Source organism: Nerophis lumbriciformis, linkage group LG11, assembly GCF_033978685.3.
Source record: "Nerophis lumbriciformis linkage group LG11, RoL_Nlum_v2.1, whole genome shotgun sequence".
Classification (NCBI taxonomy): Eukaryota; Metazoa; Chordata; class Actinopteri; order Syngnathiformes; family Syngnathidae; genus Nerophis; species Nerophis lumbriciformis.
The window spans coordinates 34465671-34491427 of NC_084558.2; positions in this window are offsets into that span (position 1 = coordinate 34465671).

A 25757-nucleotide genomic window follows, 5' to 3' on the forward strand; every position below is an offset into this window, starting at 1 on the left:
GTTATGTTTAATTTACTGTCATATTGAGTGTACATTGTCATGGTGAAAAAAAACTAATTTTTGTATTTGCAAAAATTTCAAACAACCTAATCTAGTAAAACTCACATGGATTCAATATTACAGGCATTTTTACACATTTTGCATGTTTGATTTAGGAAATATGATTGAATATATTTTCATTGCTTTTTTCGCATTATCTCAGTATTTTAGGAATATTACTGTCATATTGAGTAAAAAACTACTTTTTGTGTTTGCAAGATTTGAAAAAAGCATATGTTTCGAGTAAAACTCCCAAGGATCCATTATTTCAAACATTATTAGCCATTTTGCATGAGTAGTTTAGGAGTTATAATTAAAAAACTGTCATATTGATTGTGACAGTTTACTTACATAAAGAGTAAAACCTAATTTTTGTTTTTGCAAACCTGACTAAAACAACTGATTCTCGTAAAACTCACATGGATTTAATATTACAGGCATTTTTAGATATTTTGCATTGTTGGTTTAGGAATTATGTTGGAATACATTTTTATTGCTTTTTTCGCATTATCTCAGAATTTTAAGAACATTACTGTCATATTGAATAAAAACTACTTTTTGTGTTTGCAAGCCTTAAAAAAGCATATGTTTCGAGTAAAACTCACAAGAATGCATTATTTCAGGCAATATTAGCTCATTTTTTAGTGTAGTTTAGGAGTTATGTTTAATTTACTGTCATATTGAGTGTACATTGTCATGGTGAAAAAAACCTAAATTTTGTATTTGCAAAAATTTTAAACAACCTAATCTAGTAAAACTCACATGGATTCAATATTACAGGCATTTTTACACATTTTGCATGTTTGATTTAGGAAATATGATTGAATATATTTTCATTGCTTTTTTCGCATTATCTCAGTATTTTAGGAATATTACTGTCATATTGAGTAAAAAACTACTTTTTGTGTTTGCAAGATTTGAAAAAGTATATGTTTCGAGTAAAACTCCGTAGAATGCATTATTTGAGGCATCATTCGACATTTTGCATTTTGTATTTTGCAGTTATTTTTAAATAACTGTCATATTGAGTGTGACAGTATACTGTCATAGTGAGTAAAACTTAATTTTTGTTTTTGCAAACCTTACTAAAACAACTGATTCTAGTTAAACTCACATGGATTCAATAATACAGGCATTTTTACACATTTTGCATTTTTAGTTTAGAAATTATGATCGAATACATTTTTTATTGCTTTTTTCGCATTATCTCAGGATTTTAAGAACATTACTGTCATATTGAGTAAAAAAAAAACTTTTTGTGTTTGCAAGCCTTAAGAAAGCATATGTTTCGAGGAAAACTCCCAAGGATCCATTATTTCAAACATTATTAACCATTTTGCATGAGTAGTTTAGGAGTTATGATTAAAAAACTGTCATATTGAGTGTGACAGTTTACTTTCATAAAGAGTAAAACCTAATTTTTGCTTTTGCAAACCTTACTAAAACAACTGATTCTATTGAAACTCACAAGGATATAATATTACTGGCCTTTTTAGACATTTTGCATTGTTGGTTTAGGAATTATGTTGGAATACATTTTTATTGCTTTTTTCGCATTATCTCAGAATTTTAAGAACATTACTGTCATATTGAGTAAAAAAAATACTTTTTGTGTTTGCAAGCCTTAAGAAAGCATATGTTTCAAGGAAAACTCCCAAGGATCCATTATTTCAAACATTATTAGCCATTTTGTATGAGTAGTTTAGGAGTTATGATTAAAAAAACTGTCATATTGAGTGTGACAGTTTACTTTCCTAAAGAGTAAAACCTAATTTTTGTTTTTGCAAACCTTACTAAAACAACTGATTCTAGTAAAACTCACATGGATATAATATTACAGAAATTTTTAGACATTTTGCATTGTTTGTTTAGGAATTATGTTGAAATACATTTATTGCTTTTTTCGCATTATCTCAGAATTTTAAGAACATTACTGTCATATTGAGTAAAAAACTACTTTTTGTGTTTGCAAGCCTTAAAAAAGCATATGTTTCGAGTAAAACTCACAAGAATGCATTATTTCAGGCAAAATTAGCTCATTTTTATGTGTAGTTTAGGAGTTATGTTTAATTTACTGTCATATTGAGTGTACATTGTCATGGTGAAAAAAACCTAAATTTTCTAATTGCAAACCTTTCAAACACAACTGATTCTAGTAAAACATACATTGATTCAATATTACAGGCACTTTTACACATTTTGCATGTTTGGTTTAGGAATTATGTTGGAATACATTTTTTTTGTGCTTTTTTCGTATTATCTCAGGGTTTTAAGAACATTACTGTCATATTGAGTAAAAAACTACTTTTTGTGTTTGCAAGATTTAAAAAAGCATATGTTTCGAGGAAAACTCCTAAGGATGCATTATTTCAGGCATCAATAGCCATTTTGCTTGTGTGGATTAGGAGTTTTTAAATAACTGTCATATTGCGTGTGGCAGTTATACTGTCATTATGAGTAAAACCTAATTTTTGTATTTTTAAACCTTAAAACCTCCTGATTCTAGTAAAATTCACAAAGATACAATATTACAGGCATGTTTAGACATAATGCAGGTTTGGTTTTGGAGTTAGGTTTATAACTTTTCATATTTAGTATGACAGTTATACTGTCATATTAAGTAAAAAAAAAAAAAAAAAAAAAAAAGACGTGTCTTTGCAAACCTTACAAAATATTTTTTTCCAGTAAAACTCACAAAGATACATTTCTCTTATTAGCCATTTTGCATGTGTGGTTTCGGAATTATGTTTAAATAACTGTCAGATAAAGAGACAGAGACAGTATACATGGGGAAGGCGTGGTGCAGTTGGGAGAGTGGCCGTTCCAGCAACCTGAGGGTTCTTGGTTCGATCCCCACCTTCTACCAACCTCGTCACGTCCGTTGTGTCCTTGAGGGAGACACTTTACCCTTGCTCCTGATGGGTTGTGGTTAGGGCCTTGCATGCCAGCTTCCGCCATCAGTGTGTGAATGTGTGTGTGAATGGATGAATGTAAAAATAGTGTCAAAGCGCTTTGTGTACCTTGAAGGTAGAAAAGCGCTATACAAGTATAGCCCATTTACCATAGTGAGTAAAACCAAATGTTTGTATTTACAAACCTTACAAAAACAACCCATTCTAGTAAAAGTCACACAGATACAATATTGTAGGCATTTTTAGACATAATGCATGTTTGGTTTTGGAGTTATGTTTATATAACCTCCTTTCTGAGCCGCAACGTTATCGTGGTAGAGGAGTTTGCGGGGCCCACTGATCCTAGGAGCTATGCTGTCTGTGGGCTTCTATGCCCCCTCGTAGGCTCTCCCAAGACAAATAGGTCCTAGGTGAGGGATCAGACAAAGAGCAGCTCAAAGACCTTTATGAAAAGTACAAATCGAGGTCCTAGATTTTTCCTCGCCAGGACGCGGGTCACCGTGGCTCCCCTGTGGAGCCAGGCCCAGAGGTGGGGCACGATGGCGAGCGCCTGTTGGCTGGCTCAGCTCAATGAAGCAACGTGGTTCCCTCCTCCAATGGGCTCACCACTCATGGGCTGGGTTATAGAGGTCGGGTGCAGTGTGAGCTGAGCGGCAGCCGAAGGCAGGGTACTTGGCGGTCCGATCATCGGCTACATAAGCTAGCTCTTCTGACGTGAAATGTCACCTCGCTGGGAGGGAAGGAGCCTGAGCTGGTGTGCGAGGTGGAGAAGTTCCGGCTAGATATAGTTGGACTCACTTCGACGCACAGGAACCTGTTCTCTCGAGAGGGGCTGGACTCTCTTCCACTATGGCGTTGCAAGCAATGAGAGGCTGGGGTGGCAATTCTTGTTGTCCCCCCGGCTCAAAGACAAGAGAATGGGGTATCGGACTGTCTGATTGTGGCGAGTCGCTCCCTGTATGATCAGTGTAGGGCAGCCTTGGTCCGCCAAGGCTGCCCTTTGTCACCGATTCTGTTGTTAACTTTTATGGACAGAATTGCAGTCATGGCGTTGAGGGGATCCGGTTTGGTGGTTGCAGGATTAGGTCTCTGCTTTTTGCAGTTGATGTGGTCCTGATGGCTTCAACTGGCCAGGATCTCCAGCTCTCATTGGATGGCCGAGTATGAAGCGACTGGGATGATAATCAGCACCTCCAAGTCCGAGTCCATGGTTCTCGCCCGGTAAAGGGTGGGGTGCCATTTCCAGGTTGAGGAGGCGATGGCACATACTAGATGGCCCCAAGTGGAGGAGTTCAAGTACCTAGGAGTCTTGTTCACGAGTGAGGGAAGAGTGGATCATGAGATCCACAGGCGGATCGGTGCGGCGTCTTCAGTAATGAGGACGCTATATCGATCCATTGTGGTGAAGAAGGAGCTGAGCCAGAATTAAAAGCTCTATATTTACCGGTCGATCTACATTCCCATCCTGCACCCATGGTCATGGTTATGACCGAAAAGACAAGATCAAAGACAAGCGGCCAAATTGAGTTTCCTCCGCCGGGTGGCGGGTCTCTCCCTTAGAGATAGGATAAGAAGCTCTGTCATCCGGGAGGAACTCAGAGTAAAGCGCTGCTCCTCCACATTGAGAGGAGCCAGATGAGGTGGTTCGGGCATGTGCTCAGGATGCCACCCGAACGCCTCCCGAGGGAGGTGTTTAGGGCAAGTCCGACCGGCAGGAGGCCACGGGGAAGACCCAGGACACATTGGGAAGATTATGTCTCCCGGCTGGCCTGGGAACGCCTCAGGATCCCCCGAGAAGAGCTGGAAGAAGTGGCTGGGGAGAGGGAAGTCTGGGCTTCTCTGTTTAGGCTGCTGCCCCCGCAACCCGACCTCGGTTAAGCGGAAGAAAATGGATGGATTTAGTAACGACAACAAAAAATGCCCATCCATCCATTTTCTACCGCTTATTCCCTTTTGGGGTGGCAGGGGGCGCTGGAGCCTATCTCAGCTACAATCGGGCGGAAGGCGGTGTACACCCCGGACAAGTCGCCACCTCATCGCAAAAAAATTATTCTAGTAAAACTCACATGGATACAATTTTACAGGTATTTTTAGACATAATGCATGTTTGGTTTTGGAATTATGTTTATATAACTTTCATATGTATTATGACAGTTATACTGTCATCTTGAGTAAAACTAACTTGTGTCTTTACAAACATTACAAACTATGTTTTTCCAGTAAAACTCACAAAAATATTTTTTCCAGGCATTATTAGACATTTTTCATGTGTGGTTTAGGAAATATGTTTAAATAACTGTCATATTGAATGTGGCAGTTATACTGTTATTATGTGTAAAACCAAATTTTTGTATTTGCAAACCTTACAAAAACAACTGATTCTGGTAAAACTCACTTAGATTCAATATTACAGGCATTTTTAGACATTTCACATGTTTGAATACATTTTTATTGCTTTTTTCGTTAGGGCAAGTCCGATCGGCAGGAGGCCACGGGGAAGACCCAGGACACATTGGGAAGACTATGTCTCAGGCTGGCCTGGGAACGCCTCGGGATCCCCCGAGAAGAGCTGGACAAAGTGGCTGGGGCTTCTCTGCTTAGGCTGCTGCCCCCGCAACCCGACCTCGGATAAGCGGAAGAAAATGGATGGATTTAGTATCACAGTTATACTGTCATATTGAGTAAAAAAACTATTTTTCATATATTCAATATTACAGGCATCTTTAGATGGATTGCATGTTTGGTTTTGGAGATATGTTTATACAACTTTCATATTTAGTATGACAGTTATACTGTCATATTGAGTAAAAAAAAAAAAACTTGTGTCTGCAAACCTTACAAAAGATTATTATTCTAGTAAAACTAACAAAGATACATTTTTCCAAGCATTATTAGCATTTGTTGTTTTGGAGTTATAATGCTTGCGTTGAGAGGCGACGGGCTCGGGTGGCAATTCTTGTTGCCCCCCGGCTCAAAGCCTGCACGTTGGAGTTCAACCCAGTGGACCAGTGGGTAGCTTTCTTCCGCCTTCGGGTAGGGGGAAGGGTCCTGACTGTTGTTTGGCCTTACGCGCCAAACGGCAGCTCAGAGTACCCACCCTTTTTGGATTCACTCGAGGGAGTACTGGAAAGTGCTCCACCGGGTGATTCCCTCGTTCTACTGGGGGCCTTCAACGCTCATCTTGGCAACAACAGTGAAACCTGGAGAGGCATGATTGGGAAGAATGGCCGCCCGGATCTGAACCCGAGTGGTGTTTTGTTATTGGACTTTTGTGCTCGTCACAGATTGTCAATAACAAACACCAAGTTCAAACATAAGGGTGTCCATATGTGCACTTGGCACCAGGACACCCTAGGCCGCAGTTCCATGATCGATTTTGTAGTTGTGTCATCGGATTTGCGGTCTCATGTTTTGGACACTCGGGTGAAGAGAGGGGCGGAGCTTTCTACCGATCACCACCTGGTGGTGAGTTGGCTGCGATGGGGGAGGATGCCTGACAGACCTGGCAGGCCCAAACGCATTGTGAGGGTTTGCTGGGAACGCCTCCGGAAGAACTTTGAACATGTCACGAGGGAGGCGCTGGACATTGAGTCTGAGTGGACCATGTTCCGTGCCTCTCTTGTCGAGCCGGCTGATTGGAGCTGTGGCCGCAAGGAGTTTGGTGCCTGTCGTGGCTGTAATCCTAGAACCCGCTGGTGGACACCAGCAGTGAGGGATGCCGTCAAGCTGAAGAAAGAGCCTATCGGGTCCTTTTGGCTCTTGGGACTCCAGAGGCAGCCGACAGGCCAAGCAAAGTGCGGCTTCAGCGGTCGCAGAGGCAAAAACTCGGACATGGGAGGAGTTTGGAGAAGCCATGGAAAACGACTTCCAGACGGCTTCGAAGCGATTCTGGACCACCATCCGCCGGCTCAAGGGGGGGCAGCAGTGCACTGTAACACCGTGTATGGTGAGGATGGTGCGCTGCTGACCTCTACTGCAGCTGTTATTGATCGGTGGAGGGAATACTTTGAAGACCTCCTTAATCCCACCAACATGTCTTCCTATGAGGAAGCAGTGCCTGGGGAATCTGTGGTGGGCTCTCCTATTTCTGGGGCTGAGGATAACAAGGTAGTTAAAAAGCTCCTCAATGGCAACACCCTGGGGGTGGATGAGATCCGTCCGGAGTTCCTTAAGGCTCTGGATGCTGTGGGGCTGTCTTGGTTGACAAGACTCTGCAACATCGCGTGGACATCGGGGGCGGTACTTCTGGATTGGGAGACCGGGGTGGTGGTTCCTCTCTTTAAGAAGGGGAACCAGAGGCTGCCCTTTGTCACCGATTCTGTTCATAACCTTTATGGACAGAATTTCTAGGCGCAGTCAGGGCGTTGAGGGGATCCGGTTTGGTGTCTGCAGGATTAGGTCTCTGCTATTTGCAGATGATGTGGTCCTGATGGCTTCATCTGGCCAAGATCTTCAGCCCTCACTGGATCGGTTCGCAGACGAGTGTGAAGTGACTGGGATGTGAATCAGCACCTCCAAGTCCGAGTCCATGGTTCTCGCCCGGAAAAGGGTGGAGTGCCATCTCCGGGTTGGGGAGGAGATCTTGCCCCAAGTGGAGGAGTTCAAGGACCTCAGAGTCTTGTTCACGAGTGAGGGAAGAGTGGATCGTGAGATCGACAGGCGGAACGGTGCGGCGTCTTCAGTAATGCGGACGCTGTATTGATCCGTTGTGGTGAAGAAGGAGCTGAGCCGGAAGGCAAAGCTCTCGATTTACCGGTTGATCTACGTTCCCATCCTCACCTATGGTCATGAGCTTTGTGTCATGGCCAAAAGGACAAAATCACGGGTACAAGCGGCCGAAATGAGTTTCCTCCGCTGGGTGGCGGGGCTCTCCCTTAGAGATAGGGTGAGAATCTCTGTCATCCGGGAGGAGCTCAAAGTAAAGCCATTGCTCCTCCATTTCGAGAGGAGCCAGATGAGGTGGTTCGGGCATCTGGTCAGGATGCCACCCGAACGCCTCCCTAGGGAGGTGTTTCGGGCACGTCCGACCGGTAGGAGGCCCAGGAAGACCCAGGAAACGGGAAGCTTATCTCTCCCGGCTGGCCTGGGAACGCCCCAGGATCCCCCGGGAGGAGCTGGACGAAGTGGCTGGGGAGAGGAAAGTCTGGGCTTACCTGCTTAGGCTGCAGCCCCCGCGACCCGACCTCGGATAAGCGGAAGAAAATGGATGGCTGGATGGATGGAGTTATGTTTAAATAACAGTCATAAAGAGTAAAACCTAATTTTTGTATTTGTAAACCTTACCAAAACAACTGATTTTAGTAAAACCCACACAGATTCAATATTACAGGCATTTTTAGACATTTTGCTTATTTGGTGTAGGAATTATGATGGAATACATTGTTTTTGCTTATTTCGCATTATCTCAGGATTTTAAGAACTTTACTGTCATATTGAGGAAAACAAATACTTTTTGTGTTTGCAAGCCTTAAAAAAGCATATGTTCTCACAAGAATGCCTTATTTTAGGCATTATTAGCCATTTTTTATGTGTAGTTTAGGCATACTTGCCAAGCCTCCTGGATTTTCCAGGAGACTCCCGAAATTCAGCGCCTCTCCCGAAAACCTCCCGGGACAAATTTTCTCCCGAAAATCTCCCGAAATTCAGGCTGATCTGAGTGAGGACAGCCTGTATTCACGTCTGCTTTCCCACGATATAAACAGCATGCCTGACCAATCACGTTATAACTGTAGAATGATCGAGGGCGAGTTCTTGGTTTCTTATGTGGGTTTATTGTTAGGTAGTTTCATTCACGTCCTCCCAGCGCGGTAACAACACAAAACAACAGCAGTCACGTTTTCGTCTACCGTAAAGCAGTTCGTCTGCCGAAAACAGCAATGTTGTGACACTCTTTAAACAGGGCAATACTGCCATCTACTGTACATGCATACGTGACAATAACATCCAGGGCTTTTAGAGAGTGCAGTGCACAACTGCGCACACAACAAGGAAACGAAGCAGAAGAACGTGGAAGATACAGCCATGGCGACGCCGACGACGAGTAAGATGAAGAAACACGCTTATAAGTTCCAAGCCGCAGCTGCGATTGGACCTAGATAGCCTCCGGGAAGAAGTAGTGGAATACCAAGTGGTTGGCAGTGAAGATCTTCCTCAGGAAGCAAAGATTGACCGGTTTTTGGCCATGCTCGGGAGGGATGGAAAATTCCAGACTCTCGTGCATTTGATGAAAGCACTTTTGTGCGTGCCACACAGCAATGCATCATCAGAGAGGGTGATCAGCATGGTTATAAAAATAGTGACAGAGAATAGAACAAGGATGGACAATTAACCCTTAACTCAACAATGAGTAGATGAGTGTTATGTGTGTGTATATGTGTAAATAAATGAAAACTGAAATTCAAGTATTTATTTTATTTATATATATATATATATATATATATATATATATATATATATATATATATATATATATATATATATATATATATATATATATATATATATATATATATATATATATATGTATATGAAATACTTGACTTAGTGAATTCTAGCTCTAAATATACTCCTCCCCTCTTAACCACGCCCCCACCCCACCCCCGACCAAACCTTCCCCACCCCCACCTCCTGAAATCGGAGGTCTCAATGTTGGCAAGTATGAGTTTAGGAGTTATGTTTAAATAACTGTCATAGTGAGTGTGGCAGCTACACTGTCATATTGAGTAAAAAAAACTAACTTGTGTCTTTGCAATCCTCACAAAAGAAAACGTTTCTAATAAAAATCACAAAGATACATTTCTTCACGCATTATTAGACATTTTTCATGTGTGGTTTAGGAGTTATGTTTAAATAACTGTCATATTGAGTGTGGCAGTTATACTGTCATTATGTGTAAAACCTAATTTTGTATTTGCAAACCTTATAAAAACAACTGATTCTAGTAAAACATAGATTCAATTTTACAGGCATTTTTAGACATTTTACATGTTTGGTTTAGGAGTTGTGTTTGAATACATTTTTTATTGCTATTTTCGTTAGGGCAAGGCCGACCGGCAGGAGGCCACGGGGAAGACCCAGGACACATTGGGAAGACTATCATTCAAGTACCTTGGGGTGTGGGTGGACAATAAGCTGGACTTGACTGTTAACACAGACCACTTGTACAGGAAAGGACAGAGCTGTACTTCCTGAGGCGGCTGTCCTTTGTCCCACACGCCATTAGACTGTACAACTCTTCTCTGGGGGGAGGGGGGCTACTAGGATGACAGGGGATGCAAATCAATAAGAGTGCAATATTTTTTCAAAACATGGTCACTACTGCCTAGTTTCTCTTGTTATATTCTTATTTTACGGTTATATTTTTATTCTCATTGTTGCTTTTTATTTTTATTCTATTGTAATATGTTTCTATTTTGTTTCAATTTATACCCCCATTATTTACTTTTCACTTTTTACAATTTTGTACACTACTGCTGGAATTTAAATTTTCCTGAGGGAACTCTCCTGAAGGAATCAATAAAGTACTATCTATGTATCTATCTATTTATGTCTTCTGGCTGGCCTGTAAATGCCTCGGGATCCCCCGAGAAGAGCTGGACAAAGTGGCTGGGGAGAGGAAAGTCTGGGCTTCTCTGCTTAGGCTGCTGCCCCCGCAACCTGACCTCGGATAAGCAGGAAGAAAATGGATGGATTTAGTATGACAGTTATACTGTCATATTAAGTAAAAAACTAACTTGGGTCTTTGCAAACATTACAAATTATATTTTTTCTAGTAAAACTCACAAATATACATAACTCAAGGCATTATAAGCCATTTTGCATGTGTGGTTTAGGACTTATGTTTAAATAATCGTCAGATTGAGTGTGACAGTATACTGTCATAGTGAGTAAAACCCATATTTTGTAATTGCAAACCTTATGAAAACAAATGATTCTACTAAAACTCACATGGATACAATATTACAGGCATTTTTAGACATAATGCATGTTTGGTTTTGGAGTAATGTTTATATAACTTTCATATTTTGTATGACAGTAATACTGTCATATTGAATAAAAAAAACTAACTTGTATCTGTACAAACCATAAAAAATATTTTTTTTCCCAGTAAAACTCACAAAGAGACATTTCTCCAGGAATTATTAGCCATTGTGCACGTGTGGTTTAGGAGTTATGTTTAAATAAATGTCAAATTGAATGTGGCAGTTATACTGTTATTATGAGTAAAACCTAATTTTTGTAAATGTTAACCATACCACAATACCTGATTCTGGAAAAACTCACATAGATTCAATATTACAGGCATTTTTAGACATTTTACATGTTTGGTTTAGAGTTGTGTTTGAATACATTTTTATTGCTTTTTTCATTAGGGCAAGTCCGACGGGCAGGAGGCCGCGGGGAAGACCCAGGACACATTGTGAGTGAAACCTAATTTTTGTAATTGTAAACCTTACCAAAATACCTGATTCTGGTAAAACTCACATAGATTCAATATTACATGCATTTTTAGACGGATTGCATGTTTGGTTTTGGAGTTATGATTATACACCTTTCATATTTAGTATGACAGTTATACTGTATATTACCATTGAGTAAAAAAAAACCTAACTTGTGTCTTTGCAAACCTTACAAAAGATCGTTATTCTAGTAAAGACTTAGACTTAGACTTTCTTTTTATTGTCATTCAAATTTGAACTTTACAGCACAGATAAGAACGAAATGTCGTAGTGCAGGATAAAAAAGCAATAAGGTGCATATTTCGATAAATAAATATATAAACACTATATATGGGACGGCGTGGCGCAGTGGAAGAGTGGCCGTGCGCGACCCGAGGGTCCCTGGTTCAATCCCCACCTAGTACCAACCTCGTCATGTCCTTTGTGTCCTGAGCAAGACACTTCACCCTTGCTCCTGATGGGTGCTGGTTAGCGCCTTGCATGGCAGCTCCCTCCATCAGTGTGTGAATGTGTGTGTGAATGGGTAAATGTGGAAGTAGTGTCAAAGCGCTTTGAGTACCTTGAAGGTAGAAAAGCGCTATACAAGTACAACTCATTTATTTATATATATATATATATATATATATATATATATATATATATATATATATATATATATATATATATATATATATATATATATATATAATAAATAAATATATATAAATAGATAAATAGATTACTGTGCAGATAAATATATTGCACTTTTTCCACATGCACCCACGTTTATGGGTGTATGTTATATTGTTTTTTTCATTCCAGCGAATTAATTAATTTTGAGGGGAGTTGAGGAGATAATTTAAATATGATGCGTTCAAGAGTCTTACGGCCTGAGGGAAGAAGCTGTTGCAGAAGCTGGAGGTTCTGCTTCGGAGGCTGCGGAACCTCTTTCTAGAGTCCAGAAGTGAAAACTGTCCTTGGTGGGGGTGGGAGGAGTCTTTGCAAATTTTCTGAGCCCTGGTCAGGCAGCACTTTTTGCGATCTCCTGGATAGGAGGAAGAGGAGTCCTGATGATCTTTTCCGCCGTCCTCACCACTCTCTGGAGATACTTCCAGTCTGAGGCACTGCAGGCTCCAGTCCAGATAGAGATGCTGTTGGTCAGCAGGCTCGCTATAACAAAGATACATCTCTCCAAGCATTATTAGCTATTTTGCATTTGTTGTTTAGGAGTTATGTTCAAATAACTGTCATAGTGAGTAAAACCTAAATTTTGTATTTGCAAACCTTTCAAAAACAACTGATTCTAGTAAAACTCACACAGATACAATATTGCAGGCATTTTTAGATACATTTCAACAGTCATTATTAGCCATTTTGCATGTGTGGTTTAGAAGTTATGTTTAAATAACTGTCATATGGAGTGTGACCGTAAAGTTATAGTGAGTAAAACAAACTAACTTGTGTCTTTGCAAACTTTACAAAATATAATCATTCTAGTAAAACAAACAAAGATACATTTCTCCAAGCATTATTAGCCATTTTGCATTTGTTGGTTAGGAGTTATGTTTAAATAACTGTCAAAGTAAATAAAACCTAATTTTGGTATTTGAAAACCTTACAAAAACAACTGATTATAGTAAAACTCACACAGATACAATATTACAGGCATTTTTGGACATAATACATGTTTGGTTTTGGAGTAATGTTTGGCGCAGTGGAAGAATGGCCGTGCGCGACCCGAGGGTCCCTGGTTCAATCCCCACCTAGTGCCAACCTCGTCATGTCCGTTGTGTCCTGAGCAAGACACTTCACCCTTGCTCCTGATGGGTGCTGGTTAGCGCCTTGCATGGCAGCTCCCTCCATCAGTGTGTGAATGGGTAAATGTGGAAGTAGTGTCAAAGCGCTTTGAGTACCTTGAAGGTAGAAAAGCGCTATACAAGTACAACCCATTTATTTATTTATTTATATCTAGTAAGACAGCTATACTGTTATATTGAGTAAAAAAAACTAACTTGTGTCTTTACAAACCTTACACAATATATTTTTTCTAGTAAAACTCACAAAGAGACATTTCCTCAGGTATTATTAGCCATTGTGCATGTGTGGTTTAGGAGTTATGTTTAAATAAATGTCAAATTGAACGTGGCAGGTATACTGTCATGAGTAAAACCAAATTTTTGTAATTGTAAACCTTACCAAAATACCTGATTCTGGTAAAACTCACATAGATTCAATATTACATGCATTTTTAGACGGGTTGCTTGTTTGGTTTTGGAGTTATGTTTTTACAACTTTCATATTTAGTATGACAGTTATACTGTCATATTGAGAAAAAAACAACTAACTTGCGTCTTTGCAAACCTTACAAAAGATCATTATTCTGGTAAAGATTTAGACTTTCTTTTTATTGTCATTCAAATTTGAACTTTACAGCACAGATAACACAATTTCGTTACATAAGCTCATGGTAGTGCAGGATAAAAAAGCAATAAGGTGCATATATAAATAAATATAAATAATAAATAAATATATACATAAAATAAATAAATATACTAAATATATATAAATAAATAAAAAGATTACTGTGCAGATAAATATATTGCACTTTTTCCACATGCGCCCACGTTTATGGGTGTATATTATATTGGGGTTTTTTTTTATTCCAGCGAGTTAATCCATTTTGAGGGGAGTTGAGGGGATAATTTAATTATAATGCGTTCAAGAGTCTTACGGCCTGAGGGAAGAAGCTGGAGGTTCTGCTTCGGAGGCTGCGGAACCTCTTTCTAGAGTCCAGCAGTGAAAACAGTCCTTGGTGGGGGTGGGAGGAGTCTTTGCAAATTTTCTGAGCCCTGGTCAGGCAGCGCTTTTTGCGATCTCCTGGATAGGAGGAAGAGGATTCCTGAAGATCTTTTCCGCCGTCCTCACCACTCTCTGGAGAGACTTCCAGTCTGAGGCACTGCAGGCTTCAGTCCAGACAGAGATGCTGTTGGTCAGCAGGCTCTCTATAACAAAGATACAGTTCTCCAAACATTATTAGCTATTTGCATTTGTTGTTTATGGCTTCACGGTGGCAGAGGGGTTAGTGCATCTGCCTCACAATACGAAGGTCCTGAGTAGTATTGGGTTCAATCCCGGGCTCGGGATCTTTCTGTGTGGAGTTTGCATGTTCTCCCCGTGACTGCGTGGGTTCCCTCCGGGTACTCCGGCTTCCTCCCACTTCCAAAGACATGCACCTGGGGATAAGTTGATTGGCAACACTAAATTGGCCCTAGGGTGTGGATGTGAGTGTGAATGTTGTCTGTCTATCTGTGTTGGCCCTGTGATGAGATGGCGACTTGTCCAGGGTGTACCCCGCCTTCCGCCCGATTGTAGCTGAGATAGGCTCCAGCGCCCCCCGCGACCCCAAAGGGAATAAGCGGTAAAAAATGGATGGATGGATGGGTTTAGGATTTATGTTTAAATAACTGTCATAGTGAGTAAAACCTAAATTTTGTATTTGCAAACCTTACAAAAACAATTGATTCTAGTAAAACTCACAGATACAATATCACAGTCATTTTTAGACATAATGCATGTTTGGTTTTGGAGTTGTGTTTATATAACTTTCATATTTAGTATTACAGTAATACTGTCATATTGAGTAAAAAAAAAACAACTAACTTGTGTCTTTACAAACCTTACAAAATATTTTTCCCAGTAAAACTCAAAGATACATTTCTACAGGCATTATTAGCCATTTTGCATGTGCGGTTTAGGATTTATGTTTAAATAACTGTCATATTGAGTGTGACAGTAAAGTCATAGTGAGTAAAACAAACTAACTTGTGTCTTTGCAATGCTTACAAAAGAAAATGTTACTAGTAAAACTCACAAAAGATACATTTCTTCATGCATTATTAGAAAATGTTCATGTGTAGTTTAGGAGTTATGTTTTAATAACTGTCAAATTGAGCGTGGCAGTTATACTGTCATTAAGTGTTAAACCTAATTTTTGTATTTGCAAACCTTACAAAACAACTGATTCTAGTAAAACTCACATAGATTCAATATTGCAGGCATTTTAGACATTTCACATGTTTGGTTTATGAGTTGTGTTTGAATACATTTTAATTGCTTTTTTCGTTAGGGCAAGTCCAACCGGCAGGAGGCCACGGGGAAGCCCCAGGACACATTGGGAAGACTATGTCAGCCGGCTGGCCTGGGAACGCTTCGGGATCTCCCGAGAAGAGCTGGACGAAGTGGCTGGGGAGAGGGAAGTCTGGGCTTCTCTGCTTAGGCTGCTGCCCCCGCAACCCGACCTCGGATAAGCGGAAGAAAATGGATACATTTAGTATGACAGTTATACTATTATATTGAGTAAAAAAAACTAACTTGTGTCTTTAAAAACCTTACAAATTATATGTTTTCTAGTAAAACTCACAAAGATACATCTCCAGGCATTATAAGCCATTTTGCATGTGGTTAGGGGTTATGTTTAAATAACTGCCATATTGAATGTGGCGGTTATACTGTCATTATGAGTAAAACCTAATTTTTGTAATTGTAAACCTTACCAAAATACCTGATTCTGGTAAAACTCACATAGATTCAATATTACAGGCATTTTTAGACGGATTGCATGTGTAGTTTTGAAATTATGTTCATACAACTTTCTTATTTAGTATGACAGTGATACTATCATATTGAGTAAAAAAAACTAACTTGTGTCTTTGCAAACCTTACAAAAGAACAGTTTAGTAAAACTCACAAAGATATATTTCTTCATGCATTATTAGAAAATGTTCATGTGTAGTTTTGAAGTTATGTTTATATAACTTCCATATATAGTATTACAGTAATACTGTCATATTGAGTAAAAAAAAAAACAACTAACTTGTGTCTTTACAAACCTTACAAAATATTTTTCCCAGTAAAACTCAAAGATACATTTCTACAGGCATTATTAGCCATTTTGCATGTGCGGTTTAGGATTTATGTTTAAATAACTGTCATATTGAGTGTGACAGTAAAGTCATAGTGAGTAAAACAAACTAACTTGTGTCTTTGCAATGCTTACAAAAGAAAATGTTACTAGTAAAACTCACAAAAGATACATTTCTTCATGCATTATTAGAAAATGTTCATGTGTAGTTTAGGAGTTATGTTTTAATAACTGTCAAATTGAGCGTGGCAGTTATACTGTCATTAAGTGTTAAACCTAATTTTTGTATTTGCAAACCTTACAAAACAACTGATTCTAGTAAAACTCACATAGATTCAATATTGCAGGCATTTTAGACATTTCACATGTTTGGTTTATGAGTTGTGTTTGAATACATTTTAATTGCTTTTTTCGTTAGGGCAAGTCCAACCGGCAGGAGGCCACGGGGAAGCCCCAGGACACATTGGGAAGACTATGTCAGCCGGCTGGCCTGGGAACGCTTCGGGATCTCCCGAGAAGAGCTGGACGAAGTGGCTGGGGAGAGGGAAGTCTGGGCTTCTCTGCTTAGGCTGCTGCCCCCGCAACCCGACCTCGGATAAGCGGAAGAAAATGGATACATTTAGTATGACAGTTATACTATTATATTGAGTAAAAAAAACTAACTTGTGTCTTTAAAAACCTTACAAATTATATGTTTTCTAGTAAAACTCACAAAGATACATCTCCAGGCATTATAAGCCATTTTGCATGTGGTTAGGGGTTATGTTTAAATAACTGCCATATTGAATGTGGCGGTTATACTGTCATTATGAGTAAAACCTAATTTTTGTAATTGTAAACCTTACCAAAATACCTGATTCTGGTAAAACTCACATAGATTCAATATTACAGGCATTTTTAGACGGATTGCATGTGTAGTTTTGAAATTATGTTCATACAACTTTCTTATTTAGTATGACAGTGATACTATCATATTGAGTAAAAAAAACTAACTTGTGTCTTTGCAAACCTTACAAAAGAACATTTTAGTAAAACTCACAAAGATATATTTCTTCATGCATTATTAGAAAATGTTCATGTGTAGTTTTGAAGTTATGTTTATATAACTTCCATATATAGTATTACAGTAATACTGTCATATTGAGTAAAAAAAAAACAACTAACTTGTGTCTTTACAAACCTTACAAAATATTTTTCCCAGTAAAACTCAAAGATACATTTCTACAGGCATTATTAGCCATTTTGCATGTGCGGTTTAGGATTTATGTTTAAATAACTGTCATATTGAGTGTGACAGTAAAGTCATAGTGAGTAAAACAAACTAACTTGTGTCTTTGCAATGCTTACAAAAGAAAATGTTACTAGTAAAACTCACAAAAGATACATTTCTTCATGCATTATTAGAAAATGTTCATGTGTAGTTTAGGAGTTATGTTTTAATAACTGTCAAATTGAGCGTGGCAGTTATACTGTCATTAAGTGTTAAACCTAATTTTTGTATTTGCAAACCTTACAAAACAACTGATTCTAGTAAAACTCACATAGATTCAATATTGCAGGCATTTTAGACATTTCACATGTTTGGTTTATGAGTTGTGTTTGAATACATTTTAATTGCTTTTTTCGTTAGGGCAAGTCCAACCGGCAGGAGGCCACGGGGAAGCCCCAGGACACATTGGGAAGACTATGTCAGCTGGCTGGCCTGGGAACGCTTCGGGATCTCCCGAGAAGAGCTGGACGAAGTGGCTGGGGAGAGGGAAGTCTGGGCTTCTCTGCTTAGGCTGCTGCCCCCGCAACCCGACCTCGGATAAGCGGAAGAAAATGGATACATTTAGTATGACAGTTATACTATTATATTGAGTAAAAAAAACTAACTTGTGTCTTTAAAAACCTTACAAATTATATGTTTTCTAGTAAAACTCACAAAGATACATCTCCAGGCATTATAAGCCATTTTGCATGTGGTTAGGGGTTATGTTTAAATAACTGCCATATTGAATGTGGCGGTTATACTGTCATTATGAGTAAAACCTAATTTTTGTAATTGTAAACCTTACCAAAATACCTGATTCTGGTAAAACTCACATAGATTCAATATTACAGGCATTTTTAGACGGATTGCATGTGTAGTTTTGAAATTATGTTCATACAACTTTCTTATTTAGTATGACAGTGATACTATCATATTGAGTAAAAAAAACTAACTTGTGTCTTTGCAAACCTTACAAAAGAACATTTTAGTAAAACTCACAAAGATATATTTCTTCATGCATTATTAGAAAATGTTCATGTGTAGTTTTGAAGTTATGTTTATATAACTTCCATATATAGTATGACAGTTATACTGTTATATTGAGTAAAAAAAACTAACTTGTGTCTTTACAAACCTTACAAAATATTGTTTCCCAGTAAAACTCACAAAGATACATTTCTACAGGCATTATTAGCCATTTTGTATGTGTGGTTTAGGAGTTATGTTTAAATAACTGAAATTGAGTGTGACAGTATACTGTCAAGGTGAGTAAAAAAAAAAAACTAACTCGTGTCTTTGCAAACCTTACAAAAGAAAATGTTACTAGTAAAACTCACAAAGATACATTTCTTCATGCATTATTAGAAAATGGTCATGTGTAGTTTAGGAGTTATGTTTAAATAAATGTCATTTTGAGTGTGGTAGTATAACTGCCACACATATTAAGTTAAGTGTAAAACCTAATTTTTGTATTTGCAAACCTTACAAAAACAACTGATTCTTGTAAAACTCACATAGATTCAATATTAAAGGCATTTTAGACATTTTACATGTTTTGTTTAGGAGTTGTGTTTGAATACATTAGTATTGCTTTTTTCGTTAAGGCAAGTCCAAACGGCAGGAAGCCACATTGGGAAGATTATATCAGCTGGCCGGCCTGGGAACGCCTCGGGATCCCCCGAGAAGAGCTGGACGAAGTAGCTGGGCTTCTCTGCTTAGGCTGCAGCCCCCGCAACACGACCTCGGATAAGCGGAAGAAAATGGATGGATTTAGTATGACAGTTATACTATCATATTGAGTAAAAAAAAAACTAACTTTTGTTTTTGTAAACATTCAAAATATATTTTTTCTAGTAAAACTCACAAAGATACATAGAGTTTAAATAACTGTCATAGTAAGTAAAACCTTACAAAAACAACTGATTCTAGTAAAACTCACATGGATTCAATATTACAGGCATTTTTATACATTTTGCATGTTTGGTTTAGAAATTATGATGGAACACATTTTTATTGCTTTTTTCGCATTATCTCAGGATTTTAAGAATATTACTGTCACATTGAGTAAAAACTTCTTTCTGTGTTTGCAAGGTTTAAAAAAAGCACATTTTTCGAGTAAAACTCCTAAGGATGTTTTATTTCAGGCATCATTAGCCATTTAGCATTTGTAGTTTAGGAGTTATGTTTAAATAACTGTCATATTAAATGTAACAGTATACTCTCATATAGAGTAAAACCCAATTTTTGTATTTGCAAACCTTACATAAACAACTGATTCTAGTAAAACTCACATGATTCAATAGTACAGTTATTTTTAGACATTTTGCTTGTTTGGTTTAGAAATTATGATGGAATACATTTTTATTGCTTTTTTCGCATTATCTCAGGATTTTTGGAATATTACTGTCATATTGAGTAAAAAACTACTTTTTGTGTTTGCAAGCCTTAAAAAAGCATATGTTTCGAGTAAAACTCACAATAATGCATTATTTCAGGCAATATTATCTCATTTTTATGTGTAGTTTAGGAGTTATGTTTATTTACTGTCATATTGAGTGTACATTGTCATGGTGAAAAAAACCTAATTTTTTTCAATTGCAAAAATTTCAAACACAACCGATTCTAGTAAAACTCACATGGATTCAATATAGCAGGCATTTTTACACATTTTGCATGTTTGATTTAGGAAATATGATTGAATAAATTTTCATTGCTTTTTTCGCATTATCTCAGGATTTTAGGAATATTACTGTCATATTGAGTAAAAAACTACTTTTTGTGTTTGCAAACCTTAAAAAAGTATATGTTTCGAGTAAAACTCACAATAATGCATTAGTTCAGGCAATATTAGCTCATTTTTATGTGTAGTTTAGGAGTTATGTTTATTTATTGTCATATTGAGGGTACTTGTCATGTTGAAAAAAACCCTAATTTTTTTATTTGCAAAAATTTCAAACACAACCGATTCTTAGAAAACTCACATGGATTCAATATTACAGGCATTTTTACAAATTTTGCATGTTTAGTTTAGAAATTATGATTGAATACATTTTTATTGCTTTTTTCGCATTATCTCAGGATTTTAGGGATATATCTTTCATATTGAGTAAAAAACTACTTTTTGTGTTTGCAAGATTTAAAAAAGCATATGTTCCGAGTAAAGCTCCGTAGAATGCAATATTTGAGGCATCATTAGCCATTTTGCATGTGTATTTAGGAGTTATGATTACAAAACTGTCATATTGATTGTGACAGTTTACTTTCATAAAGAGTAAAACCTAATTTTTGTTTTTGCAAACCTTACTAAAACAACTGATTCTAGTAAAAGACACATTGATTTAATATTACAGGCATTTTTGGACATTTTGCATTGTTGGTTTAGGAATTATGTTGGAATACATTTTTATTGCTTTTTTCGCATTATCTCAGAATTTTAAGAACATTACTGTCATATTGAATAAAAACTACTTTTTGTGTTTGCAAGCCTTAAAAAGCATATGTTTCGAGTAAAACTCACAAGAATGCATTATTTCAGGCAATATTAGCTCATTTTTAAGTGTAGTTTAGGAGTTATGTTTAAATTACTGTCATATTGAGTGTACATTGTCATGGTGAAAAAAAACAAATTTTTGTATTTGCAAAAATTTCAAACAACCTAATCTAGTAAAACTCACATGGATTCAATATTACAGGCATTTTTACACATTTTGCATGTTTGATTTAGGAAATATGATTGAATATATTTTCATTGCTTTTTTCGCATTATCTCAGTATTTTAGGAATATTACTGTCATATTGAGTAAAAAACTACTTTTTGTGTTTGCAAGATTTGAAAAAAGCATATGTTTCGAGTAAAACTCCCAAGGATCCATTATTTCAAACATTATTAGCCATTTTGCATTAGTAGTTTAGGAGTTATGATTAAAAAACTGTCATATTGATTGTGACAGTTTACTTTCATAAAGTGTAAAACCTAATTTTTGTTTTTGCAAACCTTACTAAAACAACTGATTCTAGTAGTTGTTTCGAGTAAAACTCGGTAGAATGCATTATTTGAGGCATCATTAGCCATTTTGCATGTGTAGTTAGGAGTTATTTTAAAATAACTGTCAATTGAGTGTGACAGTATACTGTCATAGTGAGTAAAACTTAATTTTTGTATTTGCAAACTTTATAAAAACAACTGATTCTAGTAAAACTCACATGGATTTAATATTACAGGCATTTTTAGACATTTTCCATTGTTGGTTTAGGAATTATGTTGGAATACATTTTATTGCTTTTTTGCATTATCTCAGGATTTTAAGAACATTACTGTCATATTGAGTAAAAAACTACTTTTTGTGTTTGCAAGCCTTAAAAAAGCATATGTTTCGAGTAAAACTCACAATAATGCATTATTTCAGGCAATAGTAGCTCATTTTTATTTGTAGTTTAGGAGTTTTGTTTATTTACTTTTATATTGAGTGTACTTGTCATGGTGAAAAAAACCTAATTTTTTTATTTGCAAAAATTTCAAACACAACCGATTCTAGTAAAACTCACATGGATTCAATATTACAGGCATTTTTACAAATGTTGCATATTTAGTTTAGAAATTATGATTGAATACATTTGTATTGCTTTTTTCGCATTATCTCAGGATTTTAAGAACATTACTGTCATATTGAGTAAAAAAATACTTTTTGTGTTTGCAAGCTTTAAGAAAGCATATGTTTCGAGGAAAACTCCCAAGAATCCATTATTTCAAACATTATTAGCCATTTTGCATGAGTAGTTTAGGAGTTATGATTAAAAATATTCAGTGTGACAGTTTACTTTCATAAAGAGTAAAACCTAATTTTTGTTTTTGCAAACTTCACTAAAACAACTGATTCTAATAAAACTCACATGGATTTAATATTACAGGCATTTTTAGACATTTTGCATTGTTGGTTTAGGATTTATGTTGGAATACATTTTTATTGCTTTTTTCGCATTATCTCAGAATTTTAAGAACATTACTGTCATATTGAATAAAAACTACTATTTGTGTTTGCAGGCCTTAAAAAAGCATATGTTTCGAGTAAAACTCACAAGAATGCATTATTTCAGGCAACATTAGCTCATTTTTAAGTGTAGTTTAGGAGTTATGTTTAATGTACTGTCATATTGAGTGTACATCGTCATGGTGAAAAAAAACCTAATTTTTGTATTTGCAAAAATTTCAAACACAACCTAATCTAGTAAAACTCACATGGATTAAATTTTACAGGCATTTTTACACATTTTGCATGTTTGGTTTAGGAAATATGATTGAATATATTTTCATTGCTTTTTTCGCATTATCTCAGGATTTTAGGAATTTACTATAATAATAATACAGGCATTTTTACTTATTTTGTATGTTTAGTTAAGAAATTATGATTGAATACATTTTTATGGCTTTTTTCGCAATATCTCAGGATTTTAAGAACATTACTGTCATATTGAGTAAAAAAAATACTTTTTGTGTTTGCAAGCCTTAAGAAAGCAAACATTTTTAGTGTTTCGAGGAAAACTCCCAAGGATCCATTATTTCAAACATTATTAGCCATTTTGCATGAGTAGTTTAGGAGTTATGACTAAAAAACTGTCATATTGAGTGTGACAGTTTACTTTCATAAAGAGTAAAACCTTTTTTTTTTTTTTTTGCAAACTTCACAAAACAACTGATTCTAGTAAAACTCACATGGATTCAATAATGCAGGCATTTTTACACATTTTGCATGTTTAGTTTAGAAATTATGATTGAATACATTTTTATGGCTTTTTTCACATTATCTCAGTATTTTAGGAATTTACTGTGATTTTGAGTAAAAACCTACTTTTTGTGTTTGCAAGATTTGAAAAAGCATATGTTTCGAGTAAAACTCCGTAGAATGCATTATTTGAGGCATCATTAGACATTTTGCATGTGTAGTTTAGGAGTTATGATTAAATAAATATCATATTGAGTGTGACAGTTTACTTTCATAAAGAGTAAAACCTAATTTTTGTTTTTGCAAACCTTACTAAAACAACGGATTCTAGTAAAACTCACATGGATTCAATAATACAGGCATTTTTACACAAAATTTGCATGTCTAGTTTAGAAATTATGATTGAATACATTTTTATTGCTTTTTTCGCATTATCTCAGGATTTTAAGAACATTACTGTCATTTTGAGTAAAAAAAATACTTTTTGTGTTTGCAAGCCTTAAGAAAACATATGTTTCGAGGAAAACTCCCAAGGATCCATTATTTCAAACATTATTAGCCATTTTGTATGAGTGGTTTAGGAGTTATGATTAAAAAATTGTCATATTGAGTGTGACAGTTTACTTTCATAAAGAGTAAAACCTAATTTTTGCTTTTGCAAACCTTACTAAAACAACTGATTCTAGTGAAACTCACAAGGATATAATCTTACTGGCATTTTTAGACATTTTGCATTGTTGGTTTAGGAATTATGTTGGAATACATTTTTATTGCTTTTTTCGCATTATCTCAGAATTTTAAGAACATTACTGTCATATTGAGTAAAAACAATACTTTTTGTGTTTGCAAGCCTTAAGGAAGCATATGTTTCAAGGAAAACTCCCAAGGATCCATTATTTCAAACCTTATTAGCCATTTTGCATGAGTAGTTTAGGAGTTATGATTAAAAAAACTGTCATATTGAGTGTGACGTTTACTTTCATAAAGAGTAAAACCTAATTTTTGTTTTTGCAAACTTTACTAAAACAACTGATTCTAGTAACACTCACATGGATTCAATAATACAGGCATTTTTACACATTTTGCATGTTTGGTTTAGAAATTATGATTGAATAATTTTTTTTTGCTTTTTTCGCATTATCTCAGGAATTGAAGAACATTACTGTCATATTGAGTAAAAAAATACTTTTTGTGTTTGCAAGCCTTAAGAAAGCATATGTTTCGAGGAAAACTCCCAAGGATCCATTATTTCAAACATTATTAGCCATTTTGCATGAGTAGTTTAGGAGTTATGATTAAAAAATTGTCATATTGAGTGTGACACTTTACTTTCATAAAGAGTAAAACCAAATTTTAGTTTTTGCAAACCTTACTAAAACAACTGATTCTAGTAAAACTCACATGGATTTAATATTACAGGCATTTTTAGACATTTTGCAATGTTGGTTTAGGAATTATGTTGGAATACATTTTTATTGCTTTTTTCGCATATCTCAGAATTTTAAGAACATTACTGTCATATTGAGTAAAAACTACTTTTTGTGTTTGCAAGCCTTAAAAAAAGCATATGTTTCGAGTAAAACTCACAAGAATGCATTATTTCAGGCAATATTAGCTCATTTTTAAGTGTAGTTTAGGAGTTTTGTTTAATTTACTGTCATATTGAGTGTACATTGGGCAGCACGGTGGAAGAGGGGTTAGTGCGTCTGCCTCACAATACTAAGGACCTGAGTAGTCCTTGGTTCAATCCCAGGCTCGGGATCTTTCTGTGTGGAGTTTGCATGTTCTCCCCGTGACTGCGTGGGTTCCCTCCGGGTACTCCGGCTTCCTCCCACCTCCAAAGACATGCACCTGGGGATAGGTTGATTGGCAACACCAAATTGGCCCTAGTGTGTGAATGTGAGTGTGAATGTTGTCTGTCTATCTGTGTTGGCCCTGCGATGAGATGGCGACTTGTCCAGGGTGTACCCCGCCTTCCGCCTGATTGTAGCTGAGATAGGCTCCAGCGCCCCCCCGCGACCCCAAAGGGAATAAGCAGTAGAAAAATGGATGGATGGATGAGGGTACATTGTCGTGGTGAAAAAAAACAACCTAATCTTGGTTTTGGAGTTATGTTTATATAACCTCCTTTCTGAGCCGCCACCTTATCGTGGTAGAGGAGTTTGCAGGGCCCACTGATCCTAGGAGCTATGCTGTCTGTGGGCTTCTATGCCCCCTCGTAGGCTCTCCCAAGACAAATAGGTCCTAGGTGAGGGATCAGACAAAGAGCAGCTCAAAGACCTTTATGAAAAGCACAAATCGAGGTCCTAGATTTTTCCTCGCCCGGACGCGGGTCACCGTGGCTCCCCTGTGGAGCCAGGCCCAGAGGTGGGGCACGATGGCGAGCGCCTGTTGGCTGGCTCAGCTCAATGAAGCAACGTGGTTCCCTCCTCCAATGGGCTCACCACTCATGGGCTGGGTTATAGAGGTCGGGTG